Source organism: Bufo bufo, chromosome 1, assembly GCF_905171765.1.
Source record: "Bufo bufo chromosome 1, aBufBuf1.1, whole genome shotgun sequence".
In the NCBI taxonomy this organism is placed as follows: Eukaryota; Metazoa; Chordata; class Amphibia; order Anura; family Bufonidae; genus Bufo; species Bufo bufo.
In genome coordinates, this window is record NC_053389.1 from 626,743,702 (window position 1) to 626,765,477 (window position 21,776).

The window sequence follows — 21,776 nt, forward strand, 5'->3', positions numbered from 1 at the left end:
AAGGTCGCAGCGACTTGCTACTCGCGATAGCTTGTGAGTTTGCTCCGTGGTTCAGGGTATGTCATCTGGGTTTTGCCTTGTGAACCTTTTTGTCCTGGCTGGGAGTTTGTAGGCATCCTTCTCAGGTGAGTCCTGTCTGCCACTCCCAGCTACTATATTAGTTTCAGTTTCACTTGCAGTCATTGCCAGATATAGTCCTTACTTCCAGTGCTACTCTGACCTTGGAAGGAGATCGATTGATGGTGTTGCTGTGGAGCTCTTGTCCGGCGTGGACTGTCGTGTTTGGGATCGCCTTCTCTGCTCGTGACTGGATAAGTCTATCTGCTGTAGATTGTTTGTTGTTGTCTTCCCCTGTTGTTCTCCTAGACGTGAGTGATGGTGACTAGCGCTCCCATCGGCCTTTCCCCAGTCCAGTGTTAGGGCGACTGAGGGTTTAGGCATCCAGCTCGCCGCACGGGTTCACACCCCGTCTAGGGTATCAGGGCAGACAGGTGCCAGCTTAGGGTGACTCAGGGGTGGCCATTCTATTTCCCATCCGTAGATAAGGGTCCCCCTTCCCCTCCGTCTGGTGCGACACGACTGCTGCTGGGATAGCGGTCGTGACAATATCATTTCATGAAGTGTGCAGTGGCTTTATGTACCAGAGACCAGACGGCAGAGTTGGCCGCTGAAGCAGTCTGCAAATACTTTATTCAGATGTTCTGGTGTCCATGGAGGATACATTCAGATCAGGGGGCATGTTTTCCGGGTACTCTAATGAATGAACTGTATCAACTGCATGAAATCGAACATTCCGGCTCCCCCATGTATCACCCCCAGGGGAATGGGGCGTGTGAGCGGTTCAACCACACCTTGCTCCAGATGCTGCGGACTCTGGAGGACAGCTAAAATGCACGGTGGCCAGAGTACCTACCCGAAGGTTCGTACTGAGCACATGTGACAGAGTCTGGAGACGCCGTGGAGAACGTTCTGCTGCCTGCAACATCCTCCAGCATGACCGGTTTGGCATTGGGTCAGTAATGGTGTGGGGTGGCATTTCTTTGGAGGGCCGCACAGCCCTCCATGTGGTCGCCAGAGGTAGCCTGACTGCCATTAGGTACCGAGATGAGATCCTCAGACCCCTTGTGAGACCATATGCTGGTGCGGTTGGCCCTGGGTTCCTCCTAATGCAAGACAATGCTAGACTTCATGTGGCTGGAGTGTGTCAGCAGTTCCTGCAAGACGAAGGCATTGATGTATGGACTGGCCTGCCCGTTCCTCAGACCTGAATCCAATTGAGCACATCTGGGACATCATGTCTCGCTCTATCCACCAACGTCACGTTGCCCCACAGACTGTCCAGGAGTTGGCAGATGCTTTAGTCCAGGTCTGAGAGGAGATCCCTCAGGAGACCGTCCGCCATCTCATCAGGAGCATGCACAGGCGTTGTAGGGAGGTCATACAGGCACGTGGAGGCCACACACACTACTGAGCCTCATTTTGACTTGTTTTAAGGACATTACATCAAAGTTGGATCAGCCTGTAGTGTGTTTTTCCACTTTGATTTTGAGTGTGACTCCAAATCCAGACCTCCATGGGTTGAAAAATTTGATTTCCATTTTTTTATTTTTGTGTGATTTTGTTGTCAGCACATTCAACTATGTAAAGAACAAAGTATTTCAGAAGAATATTTAATTAACTCAGATCTAGGATGTGTTATTTTTGTGTTCTCTTTATTTTTTTGAGCAGTGTATAATAAATATCTAACTTCCAACTGATAGCGCTGTCTGCCATAACACATGTTAGTAAACTGTGATAGCGCCAATATTTAAACTAATATTAGAACATCTAGATCAAGCATATATTGAATATCACTAACAACCAGTAGCTGTGGATAATACCTGTCACCCCGCTGAAATACAGTGAAATACATCGAGACCAGCGCTTCCATTCAAACAACCGCAGCAAACTCCAGTTTAAAATAGCACTATCTAAATAAAGACCTATCTAGAAATACCTAATAAGCAGATATCACTGGGGATAAAGAATATTCTGCAGCCCCCTAACAGTCCGATAGTGAGTCCTAATAAATCGAAATAATGAGTGAACTATGGGAAGATCACAGGGAACGGATTAAATTTGTCCAGTCCTTCTTTCAATTAAAATCTACCCCTGCACCACCAGAAATACCTGAGAATAAAAGCAGGGAAATAATATCAAACATTAAAATTCTGGAAAGACTACTTATTACTGAAATGAGAGACCTATGGGAGGTAGCTACATTAGAGGAATATCTAAAGAAAAATATGGTACCAAAAGGGTTAAAAGTTACCAAAATATTATCAGGCGATCTAGGGGACCGTGAGACCTTAAAAGAGTGGGATAATCTATTTCATGAATTTTCAAAAAACGCAGTATCATTCATATTAGAAAAAAGAAAGAAAGGTCTAATGAGGGCAAATTATGAAATAATGAAACTGTTTGAGACAATAAGGCCATATAAATACCACCCAGAAGTAATTAAAATCTCAAATTCCATTAAAAGGAGAATCAGACAAAAAGAGGATGAAATTATAATTATGAAGAAAAAGAAGCTTGAGAGAGACGCAATCCAGATAAGTATTGTGCAGGAACAAGAAAAGGGAAACCACTCAGGGGTAGGGACATCTTACTATGACACAATAGATAATTCTAAATGTGATGATAGAGTAACAGTACATGATGTTAGTCTAGAAGACTCACCGCAGGAAGGTAGCATCATTAGTAACACGAACTCTCCTCCAATATCACCGATAGTACATATTTTGAGGAAGGAGACTAATGGCTCGATAATTACAGAAAATAGGTATGAGATACTAAATTCACTGGAAGACAAGGGGGAAGGTGAAGCGCTGATCAGTAAAAACACTCAACCAACACAAGGGGGAGCCATGTACCCTGAGGATCAGAATAAGGAAATAAGTGCTGAAGAAGTAATCACTAAAGAACTAATGAATACCAGTTATAGTGACATAGTCAAGAGAAACATTACAACAAAAAGGCATGTGGGAACGAAACACCTATCCACCAGTCTGAAGACCAAGAAGAAGACGGTCAATAAGGATTTTTTCAAGGTAAAATCCCCCACAAAAAAAAAAAAACACAAAGAGGAAGACGGGGGAAAGGATTAACCAAGAAAATTAACAAGAAAAATAATAAAAAGACAGAAGAAGGGATCTTCAACCTGAGTAAATATTCACTGAAAAATGATGAACTGAGATTGCTTGAAAAAGGTCTGAAATTCGCCCCTTCATCTAGATTCTGCCCCTTTGATGCCTTTATTGGTATAAAAAAATTCTTACGAAATCTAGCTCTTAAGAAATATTTTATGAAAAAGAAGCATAGGGAAAATAGTCAGGATAAAAGGACAGGGACTTTTTTGATGGAAAAAATAGATACTTTTACCCATACCGAGCTAAAACCGAAATCCCACTTTAATCCTGAAGGTGAATATTCAGAGGCCCTTTTAACCTTCCAAACCTTGGTAACACAGGATTTGCGAAGGTTTAACCCCAAAATTTATCAAAAAGAGAAAAGGCAGCAATTAAGGCACTACAGATCAACAATCAAATTGTCATAAGACCAGCTGATAAAGGGGGGCATTGTAATCCTCAACCAGGACGCCTATCACAAGGAGGCCCTCAGACTATTGATGGACCAAAAAACATATAAAAGAATACAATTAGACCCCACAGAAGCATATAAAAGGAAATTGAACATATTAGTAAAGAAAGGGAAACTGAGAGGTATTCTTTCCAGTGAAGAGGCATTATTTATAAACAACCAGTGCCCCAGAATACCCATGTTCTACTATTTACCTAAAATCCACAAGTGTCAATCCAACCCTCCGGGAAAACCTATAGTCTCAGGAATTGAGGGTTTGACCTCAAACCTTTCAAAATACGTTGATATCCTACTACAGAAATATGTACAGGAGTTACCAGCCTATATAAAAAACACCAAGCATATCCTGCAACTATTAAATAAAATTGAGTGGTGTGATAACTATATCATGGGCACCTTGGACGGTACCTCGCTGTACACCATCATAAAAAACACAAAGGGTAGGGAGGCAACAGAATATTTTTTAAGGAAGAATGGAAAGCTACCCGATGAACAGGTGGACTTCATAGGACAATGTATCAATTTTATTTTAACGCATAATTATTTGTACGAAAATGAATTTTACCTCCAGACGTGGGGGACCGCTATGGGGACTCGTTTCGCACTGAGTTTCGCTAATCTATATGTGGGTAGGTGGGAGGAGCTTACCATCTGCCCATTTGGCGGACTCGGTGCGGATCTAGTCCACTGGAAAAGATTTATTGATGATGTAGTTTTTATTTGGAAGGGAGGGGAATCTCGTCTGAACCAATTTTTAGATAACTTAAATAAAAAAGAATTTTATTTGCACTTTACATCAACTTAGAGCCAACAACAGATCAATTTTCTGGATCTAACAATTTTTATAGAGAAGGGCAAAATACAAACAAGAACATTCCATAAACCAACAGATTGTAATAGCTTTATACCATTGGAAAGCTGCCACCTGTCAACCTGGTTGACGAATATCCCCAGGTGTCAATTTATCAGGACCCGTAGAAACTGTAGCAATATAGCACATTTTGAGGAGGAAACAGCAGAGCTCAATAGAAAATTCATTGAAAAAGGCTACAGATTAACTGATCTAGAACCAATAGTAGAGGAAGTGAAAAAGTTAGACCGTAATGAACTAATAAAAAATAAACCAATGAACAAAGAACAAGAATCTCCAGTACCAATAAGCGGGAACGTAAAGGACATAAATATAAATATAAATAAAAATATAAATAAAAATACAAATGAAAATGGAGACACTTTACTTAAAATCCCAATTATAACCAAGTACAGTGAAGGAGATTGAGGTCCTTAAACGGATCGTTAGGAAACATTGGGATATCCTAAAACAGGACAAACTGGTGAGAGAATCCCAAAAGCACCTACCTTCATCTTTAGAAAAGCGCAAAATCTTGCATACCTAATAGCTTCATCCGTTAAAACCGTTTTAAAGAAAAATAATACACAAAATGGAACAAAAATAGGTTTCTTCCCTTGCAAAATGTGCAAAAACTGTAGGGTGACTAGACAATATAACCCCATTTTGGAAATAGGAGATGATCTAACTACTTACAAAATAAAAAAAATCATATTACCTGTGACACCAAGGGGGTAATATACTTCATCAAATGCCCCTGTCAGAAAATGTATGTCGGCAGGACTAAACGCCAAATGAAGATTAGAATAAAGGAGCATATTAGGAACATAAATAAAAAATTTGATGGACATCCATTATCCAAACACTATATAGAATATCATGGCAGTTCATTTACAGGTTCAATTTTTGGCGGCATTGAAAGGGTTAAAACAGATATGAGGGGTGGGAATTATGTTCAGCAAATGTCAAGCTGTGAAAGTAAGTGGATCTTCAGATTAAATAGTCTGGCACCAAAGCTTCGTGGAACAACGGGATCACACCACATCTCGGAACGATTATCTATCAGATACAGGTAGAGACCTCATAACCAGTGTCCTGTGTATACATATGTAATCATTTTCACCCTCCCCTACCCTCTCTGTGTGCCAGCGCCGGTATTACATACATATCTATAGCTACCAGCCATTTATTATCGGTGAGAGCAGGTTGGACACTCACCCCTAATACTAGGCAGCGGCAAACAAGGTGAATACATCAGCCTCAGAGATATACCTGACGGCAGCGCAAGTGTCTCTGTTTTTCATAAATTCAGTTGTTACATTATGTTTACACTATTGGTGTCAGGGACGCTGTTTGCTGGGTGCCGGTCTTTTAGGACACTGTGTTCCAATAATTATTGAAGGGCATTATCTGCATGGTACTAGTATTATCAGGGGGACTGCTTCTGCAGTATAGTATTGGGGAGCACGACAGGCACAGTATTGGAGATGGTAGGATGATTTGTTCAGAAGGTGGGAGGATGATGGAAAACTAGGATACTAAGATTTTTTTCTCAAACTGCAGAGACGAGAGATGGTTGAAAAATCATCATGGTGGTCTGGTCTGAATGGAGAACATGAGGAAGGGAACATCTCTATCAAAGGAGACAGCACAAGGAGGCATAACTGTGGGAACATAATTAGGGGGCACTAAAAGGGCATCTTAGTGTGAGTCACAACTAAGGTATAACTACTGAGTGGGGGAATTAGATTGTGAAGGGCACAATAAAGGGGAATAACTACCATGGAGGGGGCGCAACAGGGGCATTACTAATGTTTGGATGCACTAAGGGAGCATAACTACTTTGTGGTGGCAATAAGAGGGTATAGCTACTGTGTGAGAGCACTAGGGGGCATAACTACTATGTGGGAGCACCAAGGGAGCATTCTATTATGAAGGGATGAAGGGGGCACTAAAGGAGAATAATTACTGTGTGGAGGACACTACTGGGACATAACTACTGTGTGGGGGCACTAAGGAGGCATTCCACTGTGCGTGGGCATAATTGTTAGGGCACTAACAGGGCATTCTTACTGTGAGTGTCACTAAAGCATAACTACTGTGGGAGGGAACTAAGGCAGCATTCTACTGTGTGGAAGCACAAAGAGGACCGTGTAGGGACAGTAAGGTGTAATAACTACTGTGTGGGGAACTAAGGAGTCATAACTGTGGGGGTACTAACAGCATTCTACCAGTAAGGGGGGCACTAAGGGAGCATTCTATTGTAAAGAGCAAAAATAATTACTGTGTTGGGGCACAAGGGGAATTCTGTGAAGGGGGCATTCTGTGTGGCGGCACTAAGGAGGCATAATTGTGGGCATTCTTAGGGTCCATTCACACGTCCGCAATTCTGGTTCGCATTTTGCGGAACGGAATTGCAGACCCATTCATTTCTATGGGGCAGCACAATGTGCTGCCCGGATCTGGAAATGCGGACCCGCACTTCCGGGTCCGCAATTCCGATCCCGAAAAAAATAGAACATGTCCTATATTGATTAGGTATTTTCTATTAAGTGCCGGTGATGTGTGGTCCGCAAAATGTGGAACGCATATTGCCGGTGTCCGTGTTTTGCGGATCTGCAAAACACACACGGATGTGTAAATGGACCCTTACTGTGAGTGAGGATTACTACAGGGCATTGTACTTTGTCAGTGCACTTACAGGACATTCTTAGGCCTCTTGCACGCGACTGTATGGCTTTTTCAGTGTTTTGCAGTCTGTTTTTTAAGGATCCGTTCTTCTGTTTTTTTGTTTCTGTTGAGTTTCCATTTTCGTTCCGTTTTTCCGTATGGCGTATACAGTAATTACATAGAAGAAATTGGGCTGGGCATAACATTTTTCAATAGATGGTTCTGCAAAAACAAAACGGATATGGAAGACATAGGGCGTACATTCCGTACTTACACTGTGTTTGTCAGAAGGGATGGGATTGGCTCAGTTTTGTCAGACGGACACTAAAACGCTGCAAGCAGGGTTATGGTGTCCGCCTCCAGAGCGGAATTGTGACTGAATGGAGGCAAACTGATGCATTCTGAGTGGATCCTTTTCCATTCAGAATGCATTAGGGCAAAACTGATCCTTTTTGGACCGCTTGTGAGAGCCCTGAATGGATCTCACAAACGGAAACCAAAACACCAGTGTGAAAGTAGCCTTATCCCAAAATCATGGACAGCCAACATTTTTTACAGACAAATTGGAAAACCATAATGGATGATAAAGATTAGGCCTCATGCATACGACCGTTGTGTGCATCCGTGGCCGTTGTGCCGTTTTCCGTTTTTTTCGCGGACCCATTGACTTTCAATGGGTCCGTGGAAAAATCGGAAAATGCACCGTTTTGCAGCCGAGACCGTGATCCGTGTATCCTGTCCGTCAAAAAAAATATGACCTGTCCTATTTTTTTGACGGACAACGGTTCACGGACCCATTCAAGTCAATGGGTCCGTGAAAGAACACGGATGCACACAAGATTGGCATCCGTGATCCGTGGCCGTAGGTTACTTTAATACAGACGGATCCGGAGATCCGTCTGCATAAAAGCTTTTTCAGAGCTGAGTTTTCACTTCGTGAAAACTCAGATCCGACAGTATATTCTAACACAGAGGCGTTCCCATGGTGATGGGGACGCTTCAGGTTAGAATATACTAAAAGAACTGTGTACATGACTGCCCCCTGCTGCCTGGCAGGTGCTGCCAGGCAGCAGGGGGCAGCCCCCCCCCCTGTAGTTAACACATTGGTGGCCAGTGCGGCCGGCCCCCCCCTCCCTCCCCTGTAGTTAACTCATTGGTGGCCAGTGGGCCCCCCTCCCTCCCCTGTAGTTAACTCGTTGGTGGCCAGTGCGGCCGGCCCCCCTCCCTCCCCTGTAGTTAACTCGTTGGTGGCCAGTGGGCCCCCCTCCCTCCCCTGTAGTTAACTCGTTGATGGCCAGTGGGCCCCCCTCCCTCCCCTGTAGTTAACTCGTTAGTGGCCAGTGGGCCCCCTCCCTCCCCTGTAGTTAACTCGTTAAAATTAATCAAAATTTAACGATTTTTTTGCAAAAAAATGACATTTTTCACTTTCAATTGTAAAATTTTGCAAAAAAAACGACATCCATATATAAATTTTTCTCTAAATTTATTGTTCTACATGTCTTGGGTAAGACAAATACAAAATGTTTGCCCACCTAGGCTGCAAAAAAGTGTCACACATCTGGTATCATCGTACTCAGGAGAAGTTGGGCAATGTGTTTTGGGGTGTCATTTTACATATACCCATGCTGGGTGAGATAAATATCTCGGTCAAATGCCAACTTTGTATAAAAAAATGGGAAAAGTTGTCTTTTGCCAAGATATTTCTCTCACCCAGCATGGGTATATGTAAAAAGACACCCCAAAACACATTGCCCAACTTCTCCTGAGTACGGTGATACCAGATGTGTGACACTTTTTTGCAGCCTAGGTGGGCAAAGGGGCCCATATTCCAAAGAGCACCTTTCGGATTTCACAGGTCATTTTTTACAGATTTTGATTTCAAACCACTTCTCACGCATTCGGGCCCCTAAAATGCCAGGGTAGTATAACTACCCCACAAGTGACCCCATTTTGGAAAGAAGACACCCCAAGGTATTTCGTGATGGGCATAGTGAGTTCATGGAAGTTTTTATTTTTTGTCACAAGTTAGTGGAATATGAGACTTTGTAAGAAAAAAAAAAATAAATAATCATTATTTTCCGCTAACTTGTGACAAAAAATAAAAAATTCTAGGAACTCGCCATGCCCCTCACGGAATACCTTGGGGTGTCTTCTTTCCAAAATGGGGTCACTTGTGGGGTAGTTATACTGCCCTGGCATTCTAGGGGCCCTAATGTGTGGTAAGTAGGTAAATGACGTGTGAAATCCTAAAGGTGCTCTTTGGAATGTGGGCCCCTTTGCCCACCTTCGCTGCAAAAAAGTGTCACACATGTGGTATCGCCGTATTCAGGAGAAGTTGGGCAATGTGTTTTGGGGTGTCTTTTTACATATACTCATGCTGGGTGAGAGAAATATCTCGGCAAAAGACAACTTTTCCCATTTTTTATACAAAGTTGGCATTTGACCAAGATATTTATCTCACCCACCATGGGTATATGTAAAATGACACCCCAAAACACATTGCCCAACTTCTCCTGAGTACGGCGATACCAGATGTGTGACACTTTTTTGCAGCCTAGATGCGCAAAGGGGCCCACATTCCTTTTATGAGGGCATTTTTAGACATTTGGATCCCAGACTTCTTCTCACGCTTTAGGGCCCCTAAAATGCCAGGGCAGTATAAATACCCCACATGTGACCCCATTTTGGAAAGAAGACACCCCAAGGTCTTTAATGAGGGGCATGGCGAGTTCATAGAATTTATTTATTTTTGGCACAAGTTAGCGGAAATTGATTTTTTTTTTTTCTCACAAAGTCTCCCTTTCCGCTAACTTGGGACAAAAATTTCAATCTTTCATGGACTCAATATGCCCCTCACGGAATACCTTGGGGTGTCTTCTTTCCGAAATGGGGTCACATGTGGGGTATTTATACTGCCCTGGCATTCTAGGGGCCCTAAAGCGTGAGAAGAAGTCTGGAATATAAATGTCTAAAAAATTTTACGCATTTGGATTCCGTGAGGGGTATGGTGAGTTCATGTGAGATTTTATTTTTTGACACAATTTAGTGGAATATGAGACTTTGTAAGAATAAAAATATATATTTCCGCTAACTTGGGCCAAAAAAATGTCTGAATGGAGCCTTACAGAGGGGTGATCAATGACAGGGGGGTGATCAATGACAGGGGGGTGATCAGGGAGTCTATATGGGGTCATCACCCCCTTGTCATTGATCACCCCCCTGTAAGGCTGCATTCAGATGTCCGTATGTGTTTTGCGGATCCGATCCATGTATCCGTGGATCCGTAAAAAACATACGGACATCTGAATGCAGCCTTACAGGGGGTGATCAATGACAGGGGGGTGATCAATGACAGGGGGGTGATCAGGGAGTCTATATGGGGTGATCACCCCCCTGTCATTGATCACCCCCTGTAAGGCTGCATTCAGATGTCCGTATGTGTTTTGCGGATCCGATCCATGTATCAGTGGATCCGTAAAAATCATACGGACGTCTGAATAGAGCCGTACAGGGGGGTGACCAATGACAGGGGGGTGATCAGAGAGTCTATATGGGGTGATCACCCCCGTCATTGATCACCCCCCTCTAAGGCTCCATTCAGATGTCCATATGTGTTTTGCGGATCCGATCCATGTATCAGTGGATCTGTAAAAATCATACGGACGTCTGAATGGAGCCTTACAGGGGGGTGATCAATGACAGGGGGTGATCAGGGAGTCTATATGGGGTGATCAGGGGATAATAAGGGGTTAATAAGTGACAGGGGGGGGGGTGTAGTGTAGTGTGGTGCTACATATTACTGAGCTACCTGTGTCCTCTGGTGGTCGATCCAAACAAAAGGGACCACCAGAGGACCAGGTAGCAGGTATATTAGACGCTGTTATCAAAACAGCGTCTAATATACCTGTTAGGGGTTAAAAAAATCGCATCTCCAGCCTGCCAGCGAACGATCGCCGCTGGCAGGCTGGAGATCCACTCGCTTACCTTCCGATCCTGTGAACGCGCGTTCACAGGAAATCTCGCGTCTCGCGAGAGGACGCGTATATGCGTCCAGGAGGAATCAATCAACCACCTCCAGGACGCGTCGCTGCGTTCGGCGGTCCGGAGGTGGTTAATCATATACATAAATATGACAATTTGGGGCAGGGTAATGAGCCCAGTCCTCCACACCATAGAGCAAAGTGTGCAGATACTGCATATGTTTGGAAAATGTCATAAAAAGTTTGTAAAAAAAAAAAAAAAAAAGAAAACCTCCCTGAAATGAGAAGTGCACCTCCCTGAAATGGGTTTTTGCAGGTTGGGATGTCTATGTACATAGCACAACCCTATTTCCTCATGTCTGAAGGGAAACATTAGCAGTTACGTGCAGACACTTTGCACCTGCTCAGAATCAAGCTGCTGAGTAAAGTTTGTTGAAGGGGAAAAAAAAAAGAAAAAAAAGAGCTGTGGGAAGAGAGCCAGACAATAGTAGGAGGAAGTGAGGGAGCTGCTGCCTGCCATGAGGTTTGTAAGAACGTGGGTCGCTGGGGTTAGACTGCTTGGGACATTATGCAGCTGTTCACACCTGCTGCAATGTCTCCTCCTGTCCTGAACTTGTAAAAAAAAAAATGCTCTGAATATTTTTATGATTATGCTGATCAGTAAAGTGTAGCTCTGCAGAGCAGTGGTTCCCTTACCCATGGACTACAACTCCCAGCATGCCCTGGAAGTCCCAGACTGGAAGCTTTTTTTGGAAGACGTCCATTGCTTTAGGTCAGGGATAGTGTTGAGAGAACTTGTGTTTTAAGTTCGGCGTCCAAAGTTCAGGATTGGGTTAGGGTCTATTCACACGTTCGTAGAATGCGGACCCGTTCATTCTCTATAGGGCAGGAATAGATGCGGACAGCACACAGTGTGGTATCTGCATTTCTGGAGCGCGATCCGCGTCTCCGGAAAAAAATAGAACATGTCCTATTCTTGTCTGCAATTGCGGACAAGAATAGGCGGTTCTATGGGGGTGCCGGCCGGGCAATACACTACAGACGTGTGAATGGACCCTTATCAAAGAATCCCGTTATGGTCCGTGGTAGCGGAATCCATAACGGGATTCTTCGATAACACAAACCCGAACTTTGGACGCTGAACTTAAAACACGAGTTCGCTCAACACTAATGAGGGCTGCTCAACCGTTTCTGATCCAGTGGCCACAATGGCATATTGAACCAGTCCCAAGGGCTGCAATAAAGCGTAATGGGGTATCTGAGACATTTACGGCATATAAAAAATAGTGGGGTCATTTATCAAACTGGTGGAAAGTACAACTGCCTTAGTTGCCCATAGCAACCAATCAGATTCCAAAGGAGTTGTCAAAAATAAAAGGTGGGATCTGATTGGTTGCTATTGATAAATGACCCCATAAGTGTCATAAATGTCTGATAGGTGCAATTTCGGGGTCATGTAAACATGAGAATCACGCTACAACTCCATTTATTTCTATGGCTGCCCTGCTACACTCTGATCCCTCGTCACGCCTAAAACCGTCATGTAGACCCCAGCCTTATAGATGATGGGTGTTGTGGTCACAGCCGAGCACTTCACAACTCCCATAACCTTCTATGGAAAGAATGGCATCTCTAACTCTTTTGCTCGTTATCTGGAGTGCTGAATAGGGAAAAGAGATCTCGTTCTCCTGACATATGGAGGACCCTTCACAGAAAAACTGCACGCATTCTGCAACGTGTGCCGGTGGGCCTAAGGGTATGGCCAAATGGGGCAGATTTTATGCAGCAGAATCCCTGCTGCGGATTTTGCCATACTTCTGTGGAACTCTCCAGGGTAAATTTGCAGCTATAGGCCTCATGCACACGACCGTTGTGTGCATTCGCGTCCGTTTCATCATTTTTCACAGTTTAGCGGAGGTCCCATTCATTTCTATGGAGCTGTGATAAAAAACTGATAGTCCTCCGTTTTTTCTCCGTGTCCGTGATTCCAGTCCGTCAAAAAAATATAACCTGTCCTATTCTTGTCAGTGGAAAACGGAGAACGGACCCATTCAAGTCAATGGGTCCATCAAAAAAAACGGATGCCATCCGCGTCCGTGTCCGTTTTTTTTCTACAAGACCTTGGTGCAATAAAATGATACTTTTCATTAGCCTTCCTTTTTTCCCCCCTGTCAGACAAAAAAAAAGGAAGACACAAGGAAACACAACTGAAGCAAAATCGGACACGGACCACTAAAGCCAAATCACTGACAGTGAAAAAACACTGTCGTGTGCATGAGGCCATATCCGCATGTGTTAGGCTGGGTTCACACTTCAGTTATTTCCATCAGTGATTGTGAGCCAAAACCAGTTGAGGGTCTGTAGAGGGAAGTGCCAGATGTGATGTGTGTGTGTATATATAAATATATATAAAACAGGGCTTGACAAATTTCCTTGGAATCTAGGAGCCCCCCTCCCCGGTATTAAAATCATTGGTGGGCAGTGCGCCCCCCAATATTAAAATCATTGGTGGGCAGTGCGCCCTCTCTCCCCCAGTATTAAAATCATTGGTGGGCAGTGTGCCCGCCCCCGCGGTATTAAAATCATTGGTGGGCAGTGCACCCCCCCTTCCCGGTATTAAAATCATTGGTGGGCAGTGCGCCCCCCGGTATTAAAATCATTGGTGGGCAGTGCACCCCCCCTTCCCGGTATTAAAATCATTGGTGGGCAGTGCGCCCCCCGGTATTAAAATCATTGGTGGGCAGTGCGCCCTCTCCCCCCCAGTATTAAAATCATTGGTGGGCAGTGCTCCCTCCTCCCTTCCCCAGTGTTAAAATTATTGGTGGGCAGTGTGCCCCCCCTCCCCTGTATTAAAATCATTGGTGGGCAGTGCGCCGCCCCAGTATTAAAATCATTGGTGGGCAGTGCGCCCCCCGGTATTAAAATCATTGGTGGGCAGTGCGCCCTCCCCCCCCCCCCCACCAGTATTAAAATCATTGGTGGGCAGTGCGCCCCACCTCCCCGGTATTAAAATCATTGGTGGGCAGTGCCCCCCCGTTATTAAAATCATTGGTGGGCAGTGCCCCCCGGTATTAAAATCATTTGTGGCCAGTGTGCCCTCCCCTGTGCCCTCCTCCCCCGTGAGGAACGACGGGGTAGGGAAATTTCACAGCAGAGTTAGCTAGACACCGGCCGACACTGCGCATGCGCTGGGAGCCTCACCAGCTGTTAGGGAAGAGAAAAATTAGGGGCCAGTGCTTTTTCCCTACCCTAACCGCTGGTGAGGCTCCCAACGCAGTGTCGGCCGGTGTCCAGCTGAGAACATCCATCCGATCACCGCGCCTGCGCACTGGCCCGTAATTTTTTCCCTACCCTAACCGCTGGTGAGGCTCCCAGCGCATGCGCAGTGTCGGCCGGTGTCTAGCTAACTCTGCTGTGAAATTTCCCTACCCCGTCGTTCCTCACGTCATGTCCGGTACGGCCGGAAGTGATTAGGGTAGGGAAATCTCAGGAGGTAGGGAAATATAACTGAACACCGGGCGGCCACAGCGCATTTAAGTATATTGCTGCAGAGTAACTGGCCATGGCAGCCAGGACTTCAGTAGCATCCTGGCTGCCATGGTAACCGATCGGAGCCCCAGCCTTACACTGCTGGGACTCCGATCGGAAGTGCCGCTGCCTCCAATGATGGGGGGGGCACTGCCCACCAATGATGGGGGGGAGGCCGCCCCCTATCGTACCGCCACTCGCCCCATTTCTGAGAAGGAGACGCGCCACAGCCATGAGGAGCCGGAGCCAGTAGCGGCCCTCTTCACTGTAGTCTGGGGCGGGAAGCGTGAGGGGCGGGCCTAGTAGATGCGGGCTTCTGCATGGCGCCGCGTCTACTCTAAACTTAAAGTGCTACTGCGCCGGCTGCTGGTGTGCTGAGCCTATTTTCAAGCAGGGGCAAATACCCAGGCACCAGGACAAAATTCCTGATCGCCATGGCGACCCGGCGCCTGGGATTTGTCGAGCCCTGATATAAAAATCTCAACTACTGGGGCACACATACATATACACACACAACTGGTGGAGATATGTGTGTGTTAATCACAGGTGCCCCCACCCCCCAGCTGCTAAATTCTCCTGCAGGCACATACCAGGGCGTCTGCAGGAGAGAGATGCTGCTCCTATAACTGGACAAATGAAATCAAAGAGATCCTCTGTCCTTGTGTGCCACTGGTATGCCGGGGTGGGCGGGGCTGACTGATCACGCGCATAACAAAACACAAGGTGCATATTAAAAATATATAACACTATATAACGACTATATAAACTGACTATGGTTTCTGCTGCACTGGTCTCTGCTGCACTGTACCGTATTTTTCGCCCTATAAGATGCACCTAAGTTTTAGAGGAGAACCATAGGAAAAAAATATTTTTCATTACACCTCAGGTCAGACCAGCAATCAGACCCCCAATGTTAATCAGACCTCAGATCAGACCCCCAATGGCTGAGATCAACCCCCAAACCTTTAGCCATCTATCAGCCCCCCATGTCAGCCATAAGCCCCCCGTGTCAGCCATCCGCCCCCCCCGTGTCAGCCATCCGCCCCCCCCGTGTCAGCCATCCGCCCCCCCCCCCCATGTCTGCCATCCGCCCCCCCCCCATGTCAGCCATTCCCGCCCCCCCCCCCCCCCATGTCAGCCATCCGCCCCCCCCCCCCCCATGTCAGCCATGCCGCCCCCCCCCAGGTCAGCCATCCGCCCCCCCCATTGTCAGCCTACAATCCGCCCCCCCCCTATGTCAGCCATCACGCCCCCCCCCCCATGTCAGCCACCGCCCCCCCCATGTCAAGCCATCCGCCCCCCCCATGTCCAGCCATCCGCCCCCCCCATGTCCAGCCAATCCGCCCCCCCCCCCCATGTCCAGCCATCCGCCCCCCCCCCCCTGTGCAGCCATCCGCACCCCCCCCCCATGTCAGCCATCCGCCCCCCCCCAGTGTCAGCCCATCCGCCCCCCCCATGGCAGCCATCCGCCCCCCCCCATGTCAGCCATCCCCCCCCCCCCCATGTCAGCCATCCGCCCCCCCCCCCTGTCAGCCATCCCGCCCCCCCCCCCATGTCAGCCAATCCGCCCCCCCCCCCATGTCAGCCATCCGCCCCCCCCCATGTCAGCCATCCGCCCCCCCCATGTCAGCCATCCGCCCCCCCCATGTCAGCCATCCGCCCCCCCATGTCAGCCATCCGCCCCCCCATGTCAGCCATCCGCCCCCCCATGTCAGCCATCCGCCCCCCCCATGTCAGCCATCCGCCCCCCCCATGTCAGCCATCCGCCCCCCCCATGTCAGCCATCCGCCCCCCCCCATGTCAGCCATCCGCCCCCCCCATGTCAGCCAGCCGCCCCCCCCCCCCCATGTCAGCCATCCGCCCCCCCCCATGTCAGCCATCCGCCCCCCCCCCCATGTCAGCCATCCGCCCCCCCCCCCCCCATGTCAGCCATCCGCCCCCCCATGTCAGCCATCCGCCCCCCCCCATGTCAGCCCCAAGGTCAGCCATCAGCCCCCAGTGCAAATAAAATAAAATAAAAAAAACACTTACCTCTCCTGCTCCTGGTCACCATTGCGATCCTCTTCATTCTGCTGTCGGCTGTGTATAGCGGTGCACAGTGTGAGGTCACAGAGCGACCTCACTCTGTGCGCAGCCCTGCACAACCAATAGCCGAGCCGTGGACCATGAAGCGGTGAGTACAGATCCTTCACCGCTTCCTGGTCCTTCTGTACTAATGAAGCGCTTCCATAATGGAAGCGCTTCATTAGTACAGCGTTAAAGACTGCTCTGATCGCCGCGGCCCGGCAAACCATCTTCCAGGGCCCGGTCCTGGGCCACGGCCTGGCGGTTGGGGACCGCTGCCCTAGAGTGCCCCGAGTAATAATACCACCCTCTATTGTGCTCCAGGCAATAATTCCTGTATAGTGTCCCCAAAAATAATAGAATTGCCCCTACAGTGCCTCCCCAATAGCAACACGCCCATATAGTAATTTCCACCACACTGCCCCCCCATAGTAATCCCCCCATAGTAATTTCCCCCAAATTGCCTCCATATAGTAGTTTGCCCCCACACAGTAATTTCCCCTACATAGTAATTTCCACCACACTGCCCCCACATAGTAATTTGCCCCCACATAGCAATTTCCCCACACTGTCCCCACATAGCAATTTCTCCACACAATAGTTTCCCCCACATTGCCCCTGCATAGTAATTTGCCCCCACATAGTAGTCCCTCCCATAATAATTTGGCCCCACACAGCCCCCACATTCCCCCCCGATATACTCAATGTCCTCAATGTCTCTTCGCTAATATGTCCTCCTGTGTGTCCCCCCCCCACATGTCCCCCAAAGTAGGCACATAAAATAATAAAATAAAAAATGAAAAAAAATGAAAAGCTAAATACTCGCCTATGTCCAGGGCCAGGCGCTTGCTCGCAGAGGAAGGCGGGATAAGGCAGGCGTGCACACGTCACAGTGCTGAGTCCCGACACAGGCGCGCGATGACGTCATCACGCCCGCCTGCGCCGGGATTTCACTACCACAAAGGCCTCAGGCCTACTAGGCCTGAAGCCTATGGCGGTGATCGGCGACAGGACAGGGAGCTATGCGCTCCCGTGCCCCGCCGCAGTATGTGGGCGTTTGAGTCGGCTGCCGGCCTGAACGTCCCTATTGTAATCCGCCATTGAGTCCGGCGGTGGAGCTCTCGGCAGTTGAGCTGAGCAGCCGCTAAAGAAGAATCATCCTCCAAGACAAGGAGCACAAGCGAGAATCTTCCCCTGGAGACGAGCATTAAACCTTGGCTGGCGGAGTAACACTTTCCCTACCCCCCTAGACCAACGAGCATTATTATTAACCCTTTTATCCCTATATCCTACTGCCACCAATGGTATTAACCCTTTCCCTGTAACCCCTAGTCATGCCATACCCCTACATTGCCACATCAAGCCCTGCATTTCCTTGTACCCCTGTATTAACCCCTGCCTTGCCATCATCCCTGCTTTAACCCCTCATTGCTATATTTAACCCTTTCCTTATCTCCCTACAATACATTCCCTGCCTTAGGAGGTGGTGATGGTGAGTACAATAAAGGAATTCAAGAGGGGCCTGGATGTATTTCTGGAGTGTAATAATATTACAGGCTATAGCCACTAGAGAGGGGTCGTTGATCCAGGGAGTTATTCTGATTGCCTGATTCGAGTCGGGAAGGAATTTTTTTCACCTACAGTCAGGTCAATAAATATTGGGACATCGACAGAATTCTAACATTTTTGGCTCTATACACCTCCACAATGGATTTGAAATGAAACGAACAAGATGTGCTTTAACTGCAGACTGTCAGATTTAATTTGAGGGTATTTACATCCAAATCAGGTGAACGGTGTAGGAATTACAACAGTTTGCATATGTGCCTCCCACTTGTTAAGGGACCAAAAGTAATGGGACAATTGGCTTCTCCGCTGCTCCATGGCCAGGTGTGCGTTATTCCTTCATTATCCCAATTACAATGAGCAGATAAAAGGTCCAGAGTTCATTTCAAGTGTGCTATTTGCATTTGGAATCTGTTGCTGTCAACACTCAAGATGAGATCCAAAGAGCTGTCACTGAAGCAAGCCATCATTAGGCTGAAAAAACAAAACAAACCCATCAAAGAGATAGCAAAAACATTAGGCGTGGCCAAAACAACTGTTTGGAACATTCTTAAAAAGAAGGAACGCATCGGTGAGCTCAGCAACACCAAAAGACCCAGAAGACCACGGAAAACAACTGTGGTGGATGACCGAAGAATTCTTTCCCTGGTGAAGAAAACACCCTTCACAACAGTTGGCCAGATCAAGAACACTCTCCAGGAGGTAGGTGTATGTGTGTCAAAGTCAACAATCAAGAGAAGACTTCACCAGAGTGAATACAGAGGGTTCACCACAAGATGTAAACCATTTATGAGCCTCAAAAACAGGAAGGCCAGATTAGAGTTTGCCAAACGACATCTAAAAAAGCCTTCACAGTTCTGGAACAACATCCTATGGACAGATGAGACCAAGATCAACTTGTACCAGAGTGATGGGAAGAGAAGAGTACAGGGAGTGCAGAATTATTAGGCAAGTTGTATTTTTGAGGATTAATTTTATTATTGAACAACAACCATGTTCTCAATGAACCCAAAAAACTCATTAATATCAAAGCTGAATATTTTTGGAAGTAGTTTTTAGTTTGTTTTTAGTTTTAGCTATTTTAGGGGGATATCTGTGTGTGCAGGTGACTATTACTGTGCATAATTATTAGGCAACTTAACAAAAAACAAATATATACCCATTTCAATTATTTATTTTTACCAGTGAAACCAATATAACATCTCAACATTCACAAATATACATTTCTGACATTCAAAAACAAAACAAAAACAAATCAGTGACCAATATAGCCACCTTTCTTTGCAAGGACACTCAAAAGCCTGCCATCCATGGATTCTGTCAGTGTTTTGATCTGTTCACCATCAACATTGCGTGCAGCAGCAACCACAGCCTCCCAGACACTGTTCAGAAAGGTGTACTGTTTTCCCTCCTTGTAAATCTCACATTTGATGATGGACCACAGGTTCTCAATGGGGTTCAGATCAGGTGAACAAGGAGGCCATGTCATTAGATTTTCTTCTTTTATACCCTTTCTTGCCAGCCACGCTGTGGAGTACTTGGACGCGTGTGATGGAGCATTGTCCTGCATGAAAATCATGTTTTTCTTGAAGGATGCAGACTTCTTCCTGTACCACTGCTTGAAGAAGGTGTCTTCCAGAAACTGGCAGTAGGACTGGGAGTTGAGCTTGACTCCATCCTCAACCCGAAAAGGCCCCACAAGCTCATCTTGATGATACCAGCCCAAACCAGTACTCCACCTACACCTTGCTGGCGTCTGAGTCGGACTGGAGCTCTCTGCCCTTTACCAATCCAGCCACGGGCCCATCCATCTGGCCCATCAAGACTCACTCTCATTTCATCAGTCCATAAAACCTTAGAAAAATCAGTCTTGAGATATTTCTTGGCCCAGTCTTGACGTTTCAGCTTGTGTGTCTTGTTCAGTGGTGGTCGTCTTTCAGCCTTTCTTACCTTGGCCATGTCTCTGAGTATTGCACACCTTGTGCTTTTGGGCACTCCAGTGATGTTGCAGCTCTGAAATATGGCCAAACTGGTGGCAAGTGGCATCTTGGCAGCTGCACGCTTGACTTTTCTCAGTTCATGGGCAGTTATTTTGCGCCTTGGTTTTTCCACACGCTTCTTGCGATCCTGTTGACTATTTTGAATGAAACGCTTGATTGTTCGATGATCACGCTTCAGAAGCTTTGCAATTTTAAGAGTGCTGCATCCCTCTGCAAGATATCTCACTATTTTTGACTTTTCTGAGCCTGTCAAGTCCTTCTTTTGACCCATTTTGCCAAAGGAAAGGAAGTTGCCTAATAATTATGCACACCTGATATAGGGTGTTGATGTCATTAGACCACACCCCTTCTCATTACAGAGATGCACATCACCTAATATGCTTAATTGGTAGTAGGCTTTCGAGCCTATACAGCTTGGAGTAAGACAACATGCATAAAGAGGATGATGTGGTCAAAATACTCATTTGCCTAATAATTCTGCACGCAGTGTATGGAGAAGGAAAGGAACTGCTTATGATCCTAAGCATACCACCTCATCAGTGAAGCATGGTGGTGGTAGTGTCATGGCGTGGGCATGTATGGCTGCCAATGGAACTGGTTCTCTTGTATTTATTGATGATGTGACTGCTGACAAAAGCAGCAGGATGAATTCTGAAGTGTTTCGGGCAATATTATCTGCTCATATTCAGCCAAATGCTTCAGAACTCATTGGACGGCGCTTCACAGTGCAGATGGACAATGACCCAAAGCATACTGCAAAAGTAACCAAAGAGTTTTTTAAGGGAAAGAAGTGGAATGTATGCAATGGCCAAGTCAATCACCTGACCTGAATCCGATTGAGCATGCATTTCACTTGCTGAAGACAAATCTGAAGGGAAAATGCCCCAAGAACATGCAGGAACTGAAGACAGTTGCAGTAGAGGCCTGGCAGAGCATCACCAGGGATGAAACCCAGTGTCTGGTGATGTCTATGCGTTCCAGACTTCAGGCTGTAATTAACTGCAAAGGATTTGCAACCAAGTATTAAAAAGTGAAAGTTTGATTTATGATTATTATTCTGTCCCATTACTTTTGGACCCTTAACAAGTGGGAGGCACATATGCAAACTGTTGTAATTCCTACACCGTTCACCTGATTCGGATGTAAATACCCTCAAATAAAAGCTGACAGTCTGGCATTAAAGCACATCTTGTTCCTTTCATTTCAAATTCATTGTGGTGGTGTATAGAGCCAAAAATGTTAGAATTGTGTTGATGGACCAATATTTATGGACCTGACTGTAAGTGGGGAAAATTGGCTTCTACCTCACTTTTTTTTTTTTTGCCTTCCTCTGGATCAACTTGCAGGATAACAGGCCGAACTGGATGGACAAATGTCTTTTTTCGGCCTTATGTACTATATTACTATGTTACTATTAACCCCTGCCTTGCCATCATCCCTGCTTTAACCCCTGAATTACCTGCATTGATATATTTA

The 21,776-nt window shown here is 46.4% G+C and overlaps 1 protein-coding gene across 1 annotated transcript in view; it reads left to right on the plus strand.

Annotated features, from left to right (window-relative positions):
* The first annotated feature begins 11,648 nt into the window (after window positions 1-11,648).
* SORD (sorbitol dehydrogenase) overlaps window positions 11,649-21,776 on the plus strand; it is a 90,060-nt gene continuing 79,932 nt past the window's right edge. The window contains exon 1 of the mRNA XM_040413825.1: window positions 11,649-11,665. The gene's annotated coding sequence lies outside the window, so the exon portion shown is untranslated. The remainder of the gene's footprint in view (window positions 11,666-21,776) is intronic.